Consider the following 8,654-nt stretch of genomic DNA (forward strand, 5'->3'; position numbering starts at 1 on the left):
GCCTATCACCCTCACCTCCTTCCACCTATCGTATTCCCAGCGTCCCTCCCCCAAATTCCCTCCCCCCTATCTTTTATCTCAGCCCCCTTGGCATACCAGCCTCATTCCTGAAGAAGAGCTTATGCCCGAAACGTCGATTCTCCTGCTCCTCGGATGCTGCCTGGCTTGCTGTGTTTTTCCAGCACCACATTTTTCAACTCTGGTACTCCAGCAACTGCAGTCCTCACTTTCTCCTAGTTGATCCTTCAGGGTTAAGGAGAATGCCAAGTTTGTATGTTTGGAGCAAAAGACTAGCTAGGGAAAGGATAGGTCCACTCCAGGACAAGGAAATTTGTACATTGGGTCAGATTCTCAACGAGGACTTTGCATCAGTTTTCATCAAGGAGAGGAACATTGATGATGCTAAGATTAGTGAGGGGTATGCTGATGTTCTGGGGCATGTCAACCTAAACAAGGAGATGGGTGGCTTGAAAAACATTAAGGTAGATAAGTCACTAGGGCTGACGTTGGGCAAGTCTTGTCTTAAACATTTGGTGCTTTTTTTTGAGGAATGACTATGATAATTGATGATGGCGGGGTAGCAGATGTGTATGTGGATTTTACTAAAGCATATGATAAGGTCCGCCATGGTAGATTGGTCCAGATGGTAACTGCTACATAAGAATTCTACTCATTGACTACAGATCTGCCTTCAACACGATTATCTCCTCGAGACTGATTACTAAACTTAGTGATCTTGGACTAAGCCACACTCTCTGCAACTGGATCCTCAGTTTCCTGACCCACAGGCCACAATCAGTGAAGATTGGGGACAATATTTCATTGTCACTAACACTCAACACTGGAGCCCCCTGCCAGGGGTGCGTAATCAGCCCCCTGCTGTACTCACTGTATACCCATGACTGCGTCACCAAATACCAGACGAATGCCATGTACAAGTTTGCTGATGACACCACCATAGTCGGTCGAATCTCAGATGGTGACGAAACAGATTGATGGGAGGTGGAAGATCTGGAAGAATGGTGCACTGAGAACAAACTAGCTCTCAATGCCCGCAAAACCAAGGAAGTCATTATTGACTCTTGGCAGGATGTAACTCATGCCCCCCCCCCCCCCCTACACATTAACAGCACAGAGGTGGAACGAGTGGAGAGTGTCAAGCTCCTGGAGGTGGTCGTCCACAACAAGCTTTCTTGGACTCTTCATGTTGGATGCACTGGTTACAAAGTCCCAACAACATCTCCTCTTCCTCAGGCAGCTGAGGAAATTTGGCATGATGGCGAATACCCTTCCCAATTTTTATTGGTGCGCCATCGACAGCATTCTGTCTGGATGTATTGCTACTTGGTATGGCAACTGTACCATTCAAGATCGAAGATGGTTACAGAGAGTGGTGGACTCAGCCCGGACAATCACAAAGGCCAATCTCCCATTTATAGAATCCATCTACCAGGCTTGCTGTCAAGGAAAGGCTGCTAGCATTCTTAAAGAAGGAGAAAGTGAGGACTGCAGATGCTGGAGATCAGAGCTGAAAATGTGTTGCTGGAAAAGCGCAGCAGGTCAGGCAGCATCCAAGGAGCAGGAGAATCGACGTGGTGCCCGAAACGTCGATTCTCCTGTTCCTTGGATGTTGCCTGACCTGCTGCGCTTTTCCAGCAACACATTTTCAGCTCAGCATTCTTAAAGATCCATCTCACCCTGGCAATGTTTTTCTACAACCTCTACCATTGGGGAGAAGGTACAGAAACCTGAACACATGACAGTTTCTACCCTATTGTTGTTAGAATACTGAATGGACTCTCAAACTCTTAACATTCGCCTATGTTTTTGTTTTTGCTGCTGTTAACCTATTATTTACTATCTATGCTACTTAACTATGTGATCTGCCTGTATTTCTCACAAGAAAAAGCTTTTCACTGTGCCTCTGTACACGTGACAAATTCAGTTCAAGTTGCAAGGGATCCATGAGGAGTTGACAAGTTGGATACAAAATTGGCTTGCTTATAGACAAAAGATGGAAATACAAGACCTGGCACAAAAATGAGCAGCCTTCATTACCTGGCAGAACAGCCCAAGGTTGCTTGTCAGGAAGGTAGTATTCGATCATCTCCAGGCTGACACCTAAAGACAAATTAGATTAGATTAGATTAGATTACTTTACAGTGTGGAAACAGGCCCTTCGGCCCAACAAGTCCACACCGACCCGCCGAAGCGTAAACCACCCATACCCCTACATTTACCCCTTACCTAACACTACGGACAATTTAGCATGGCCAATTCACCTGACTTGCACATCTTTGGACTGTGGGAGGAAACCGGAGCACCCGGAGGAAACCCACGCAGACACGGGGAGAATGTGCAAACTCCACACAGTCAGTCGCCTGAGGCGGAATTGAACCCGGGTCTCTGGCGCTGTGAGGCAGCAGTGCTAACCACTGTGCCACTGTGCCGCCCCGAATCTGGAAAATAGAAAAACAAACGATGGGAAGAGAGAGCCAAGGAAATTGAACAATGTGCTTGATTGTCTAGTAAACCTTTATGAAGCCACCAGTGCTCATTTGACGAAGTTCAAATGGATAAAATCCCCCTCGTTCACCAGGATGGTGTGTCTCATTCATACTAAAAATGACCATCATTAGTCTCTACTCCCCAACCACTGTGGCAGCTGATACTCTCCAAGCTATCTGCACTACCCTGTGTTAGAAACCATGGATGGAATATCTTGGATGGGACAGCTGCAAAAATCAATCAAACAGATGAAAAACAACAAAGCTGTGGCCACACTGGCATTCCAGTTGAACTATTCAAAGCTGGGTGGGCTTTGTAATATCAAGACTCCAAATCACCGATCCTGAAGATTTTGGAGAAAAAAGCCACCACCTGCCCTACCAACTTTGGGAGTGCAACAATTAAAACCACTTTCACTGCTTCCGAATGGCCCCACCTAATCCCCACCACCACCCTCAGTGATGTTTTGTTTTCTCAATTCTCAAATGTCCAATGTTCAGGTGGAGGCCAATATAAATAGTAAAACCTTGAGGTATTTCCTTGTTGTCTATAGCTGGAAGCATTCTGATCCATATTCTACTGACACCAAATATCAACTGCCTTCTGTTGTGTGTATTAGTTGGAAAGCTCTTTAAACTCACCCCCTTGGCAAAACCAAACTGACGACCATACATACACATGACCAGTGGATAACTGCTGTGCCTTTACTCATTGTGCACCAGATTTCCAAGCCTCTTTTGATTTCTTCAATTCTGCTTACAAGGCACTAGACCTTCCTTGAATGTTGCTAAAGTAAAACTCATATCCACCCATACCTGGTCAATCTGTTAGGACATGGGGTAAACCCCTTTGCTAATTTCACCAAGCACACAGAAAAACTCACCTTGCCTTGTAATCTATATTTAGATTAGATTAGATTACATTATAGTACATTGTGGAAACAGGCCCTTCGGCCCAACAAGTCCACACCGATCCGCCGAAACGGATGTGCACGTAAGGTGAATTGGCCATACTAAATTGCCCGTAGTGTTAGGTAAGGGCTAAATGTAGGGGTATGGGTGGGTTGCGCTTCGGCGGGTCGATGTGGACTTGTTAGGCCGAAGGGCCTGTTTCCACACTGTAATCTAATCTATATGAGTGGTACACAACCACCAAATTCCACAATTTAAAGAAAAAAGTTATTCTTTAACTCCAAAAGAGAACATTAAACAACAACTTTCTGCATACTAAGTCCCCTTTGTCTTAATGATTTATCTACCTCCCACTCTACAGCAATATACTGATCCAATAAAGCCTCTATTAAATATACAACAAATCAGTTTTCAAAACCAGTTGCTGTCTTTGGGTGTTGAATGTCCTCTGTCTGTAGATTTCCTCTGGAACGTCTTTAGTCTTCTGCTGCAAAGATGTTTCATACGAAAAGATATCTTTTCAGATAGAATGATATTGAATAGCAATCATTCGATAGCGGAATCCGGCTAACTGTCCAAAATTCCTGCTTTTATACCCCCAAAACATTGGATCATCTCCATTGGTTTACTGTTGTCAAAACAATAAAAACAAATTCAATTAGGTTTCAGTATCTTAGGACATAACTTAAACTTGTTGAATTCAAATGGTTGTGAAAATAATTCATTACCTGATTTACAACTCAAATGTTACAACTTCAACTTATCCAGCACACCGTGTGGCTACAGTCAGTCACACGACAGGCTTGCTAGCTTTTCAACCTTCACTCTCCTTAAAGATACAGTAGGAGAAAGTGAGGTCTGCAGATGCTGGAGATCAGAGCTAAAAATGTGTTGCTGGAAAAGCGCAGCAGGTCAGGCAGCATCCAGGGAACAGGAGAATCGACATTTCGGACATAAGCCCTTCAATTCCACAACAAATCATGTATTCTATCTCCAATACATGTTGAAGGAGACAGTTTGGAATATACCTTGATAATCACCTCTCTCAAAGTCACTATTAAAATGATTGAATCTGTTTACCACTTCAGCCTTCGACACACTGCACTACTGAAGAATAAACACTTCTGCAAGTTTTCAGCTGAAACTTCTGCAGGACCAGGTTTGGACTGGACACGGCATTGTAATGGCTCTATCCAATTCGCCCCCCCCCTCAGTCAAGTCTTTGCTTTCTCAATTCCCCAATGTCCAAGTGGAGGCCAATTAAAGCAAGATTAGAGTGGTGCTGGAAAAGCATGGCAGGTCAAGCAGCATCTGAGGAGCAGGAAAATTGACGTTTCAGGCAAAAGCCCTCTATCAGGAATTCTGATGAAGGGTTTTTGCCCGAAATGTCGATTTCCTACTCCTTGGATGCTGTCTGACCTGCTGTGCTTTTCCAGCACCACTCTAATCTTGATTCTAATCTCCAGCATCTACAGTACCCACCTCTGCCAATTAAAGCAAGCCATTTCATCACGTTATAATACAGTGGCTTTGCAAATGATATTTTATTCTGATAGGATGCTGCCATCAGTCCAAAATGACACTCTGTCGACCACACAATTGAACAACTTTGTATGAAATTTGGTGCTGGTGTGATGTCAGGTGTATAGTCAGTGAATGACAGATCAAATTAAGTTCCTTTTGTTGTTTGTAATGGGCAGAGTATAAGCTACTTATCCATCCTTACAAAACCCAAAACAAAATGTGTACTCCCAGTTGTGACTCTGTATTTGAGCAGTACTTACTGAACAATCCTGAGGGGGCTTATTGTGACACTAACAATTTAAAATAGTCAATCTGGTAACATGGCTCATTTGCGCTTGTTATAAACAAAAGGAAATGTCTAAACTTTGCATATTTTTGAATTAACCAGGGGGGGGGGGGGGAATACTTACCCTTTGTTGTCTTCATGACAATATCTGAGCCAATAAGTTTCAATCCACTAACCAATCATTGCCCTTTTCTCCTGTAGTATACATTTATTGTGATTATTTGAAATTAGGTATTTGTTGCATTTTTCCTGATGAGTGCAAAGTGCAAAGCTTTGACAAAGTGGATGAATGTGATGTAATGGAGATGGTGCAGAGGAGTTTTACCAGGATGTTGCTTGGGCTAGAGAATTTTAGATATGAAGAGTGTTTAGACCGATTGGGATTGTCTTCCTTGGAGCAGAGGAGATTGAGATGCATAAGATTATGAGTGGCATAGATAAGGTAGATTAGATTAGATTAGATTAGATTTAGATTAGATTACAGTGTGGAAACAGGCCCTTCGGCCCAACAAGTCCACACCGACCCGCCGAAGCGAAACCCACCCCTACATTTACCCCTTACCTAACACTACAGGCAATTTAGTATGGCCAATTCACCTGACCCTGCACATCTTTTGGATGGTGGGAGGAAACCGGAGCACCCGGAGGAAACCCACGCAGACACGGGGAGAACGTGCAACCTCCACACAGTCATTCGCCTGAGGCGGGAATTGAACCCGGATCTCTGGCGCTGTGAGGCAGCAGTGCTAACCTTTGAAATTAAAGGGGCGACAATGCATTGGCCGGGAATCGAACCCGGGCCTCCCGCGTGGCAGGCGAGAATTCTACCACTGAACCACCAATGCACCAAGGTAGACAAGGAGAATTTTTTCATCTTTTATGCAGGAATCATTGACTAGGGGGCATAGATTTAAGGTGAAGAGGAAAAGGTTTAGAGGATATATGAGGAAAATCTTTTTCCCCCAGAGGGTGGTGAGAATCTGGAACTCATTGTCTGTAAGGTTGGATAGGAAGAATCCTTATAACATTTTAAAATTTATTTAGCTGTGCACTTGTGATGCCACGGTATAAAAGGATAGGGTCAGGTATTGGAAAATGGGATGAGAATAGCTAGGTGGTGTTTTTGACCAGTGTGGATATGATGGGCTGTACAGCCCTTTTCTGTGCTGTAGATCTCAATGATTTTGTGACTATGACCCATTATTCAGCAATACCAATTTTAAAATGGCAGGGTGTGCGCCTGCATGGCCCTTTTTGTCCTTAGGCCTGACCCTAAGGCCCCTAATTGTCCTTCATGGAGTGTGAGCTACAGAGAGTAGGAATGCTGAGAGTTGGGCTAAGTGTGAAAGTTTATGGAGGTGGAAGAGGCAGGCCATTTTGCAGTGATTTTTGAGAGGGGCTGCATTGTGGTTGAAAACTGCTGGTAGGTCTAAATGCAGACCTAGGTGAGGCTTTATTGAGGTGGATGAACAGCAACAAGGTAAGCGCAAGGTAAGATTTTGTTTTTTCTTCTTAAACACAGACAGTTGTTAAGGGGGCAGAGATGGCAGTCAGTGGGATGTCAAATATGGGAGTTCAGGGAGCAGTCAAATGTCCCTAGTGACTATTTCTGCAGGAGGTGTGTTCAGCTGCAGCTCCTCTCTGACCAGATGGATGGATGGAGCAGCAGTTGGATACACTCAGGACATACAAAAGGCAGAGGGAGTGGTAACAGATGGTCACAGGTACCATGGGTGAGTGCTAGAGAGAGTTATGTAGATAGTTTAGGAGTCTCCTTTGGCTATCCCCTACACAAACAAGAATAATGGTTTGGATACTGTTGGGAGGCATTGCTTCTAAGGGGAAAATAGCAGCAGCCAGGTGTTTGGCATCATGATTGGCTCTGCTGTAAAGCAGGGTATGACAAAATTAAAGTGAACAATTAAGATGGGAACTCTAATCGGGGACACATATAAGTATTTCTGCAGCAGTGAAACCCTTTTTCAGGACTGGGGAGGGGATGGGAGAGGGGTGTCTCGAAGTAAATAGAGGGAGAGGTGTGAGGCTGGGGGAGGGGCATGTGGGATGGTGATAGGTGGATGCTGGTAGGGGTGATGGTGATTTAGTGAGTGAAAAGGGTGGAACAGACAGGTGAGGAAGAAGATGGATAGGTTAGAACAGGTCAGGGAGGTGAGGAGGAGGAGTGGGGCTGGACATGAGATAAAGCTGGAGAAGGAGGGACTTTGAACCTGGTGAAGTCGATGTTGAGACCATTGGGCAGTAAACTTCCCAAGTAAAATATAAGGTGGTGTTCCTCCAGTTGCCAATTGGCCTAACTGTGACAGTGGAGAAGGCCAAAGATGGACGTGTCACCAGGGGAGTGATGGGAGGGGGAATTCAAGTTGATGGCAACTGAAAGAATGGGTTGCTTAGTGCATGTGGAGCACAGATGCTCTGCAAACTGGTCCCCGAGTTTGTGTTTGGTCTTTCCGAAACGGACAGGACTACACCTGGAGCAATGGATGCAATAGATAGATGGGATGACGTGCAGGTGAACCTCTGTTGGATGCAGGTGCTATTTATGGTTGGACAGAGGTGATAAGGAAGGTGTAGCGGCAGGTGTTGCACCTTTTGCAGTTGCAGGGAAATGTACCGGCTGTGGTGGAGAAGTTGTGGAGAGTGTAGAGTTGACGAGGGAGTCGCGCACTGAGCGATCCCTGCAGAAAGTGGACGGGGTGTTGAAAGAATTATCTTTTTGGTGATGGGGTCTGATTGTAGGTGGCGGAAATCTCTGTGGATGACGCATTGGATTAGGAAATTGGTGTGGTGGTATGTAAGGACTAAGGGGTCTCAATACTTATTGTTGCTGGGAGTGAGGGGTTTGAGGGCAGAAGTGCTGGAGATGGAAGAGATGCATTTGAGAGAATCCTTAAATACTTTGGAGGGGAAACAATGGTCCCTGAAGTAGGAGGATATCTGGGATGTCCTGGAGTGGAACACCACATCCTAGGAGCAGATGCGGCAGAGGTGGAGGAATTAAGAGTGTGGGATAGCACCTTTGCAGGAGGGTGGGTGAGAGGAGGTGTGGTCGAGGTAGTTGTGGGAGTCATTGCGTTTGAAATGGATATCAGTTGGTTATGATTCGGTTTCTGGAGATGGAGATGGAGAGGTCCAGAAAGGGGACGGAGGTGTCAGAAATGGTCCAGGTGAATTTGAGGGCAGGGTGGAATGTGTTAGCAAAGTTGATGAACCATTTCAGCACCTCTCGGGAGCATGAGGCAGCATGCAGTCATTGCTATAGTGGAGGAAGAGGTGAGGGATTGTTCCATAAATCATACAAAGAGGCAGGCATCGCTTGGGCCTAAGCAGGTGCTCATGGCTACTTCTTTTGGTTTGTAGGAAGTGGAAGGAATTAAATGAAAAATTGTTGAGGGTGAGGAAGACCA

The 8,654-nt window shown here is 45.1% G+C and overlaps 1 non-coding gene across 1 annotated transcript; it reads right to left on the minus strand.

Moving 5' to 3' along the window:
• Nucleotides 1–6,003: 6,003 nt before the first annotated feature.
• Nucleotides 6,004–6,074, minus strand: trnag-gcc. The gene has a single exon. It is a non-coding gene; the product is annotated as a tRNA-Gly (tRNA).
• Between the last annotated feature and the right edge of the window lie 2,580 nt (nt 6,075–8,654).

Source organism: Chiloscyllium plagiosum, chromosome 33 (genome assembly GCF_004010195.1).
Source record: "Chiloscyllium plagiosum isolate BGI_BamShark_2017 chromosome 33, ASM401019v2, whole genome shotgun sequence".
NCBI classification, from domain to species: Eukaryota; Metazoa; Chordata; class Chondrichthyes; order Orectolobiformes; family Hemiscylliidae; genus Chiloscyllium; species Chiloscyllium plagiosum.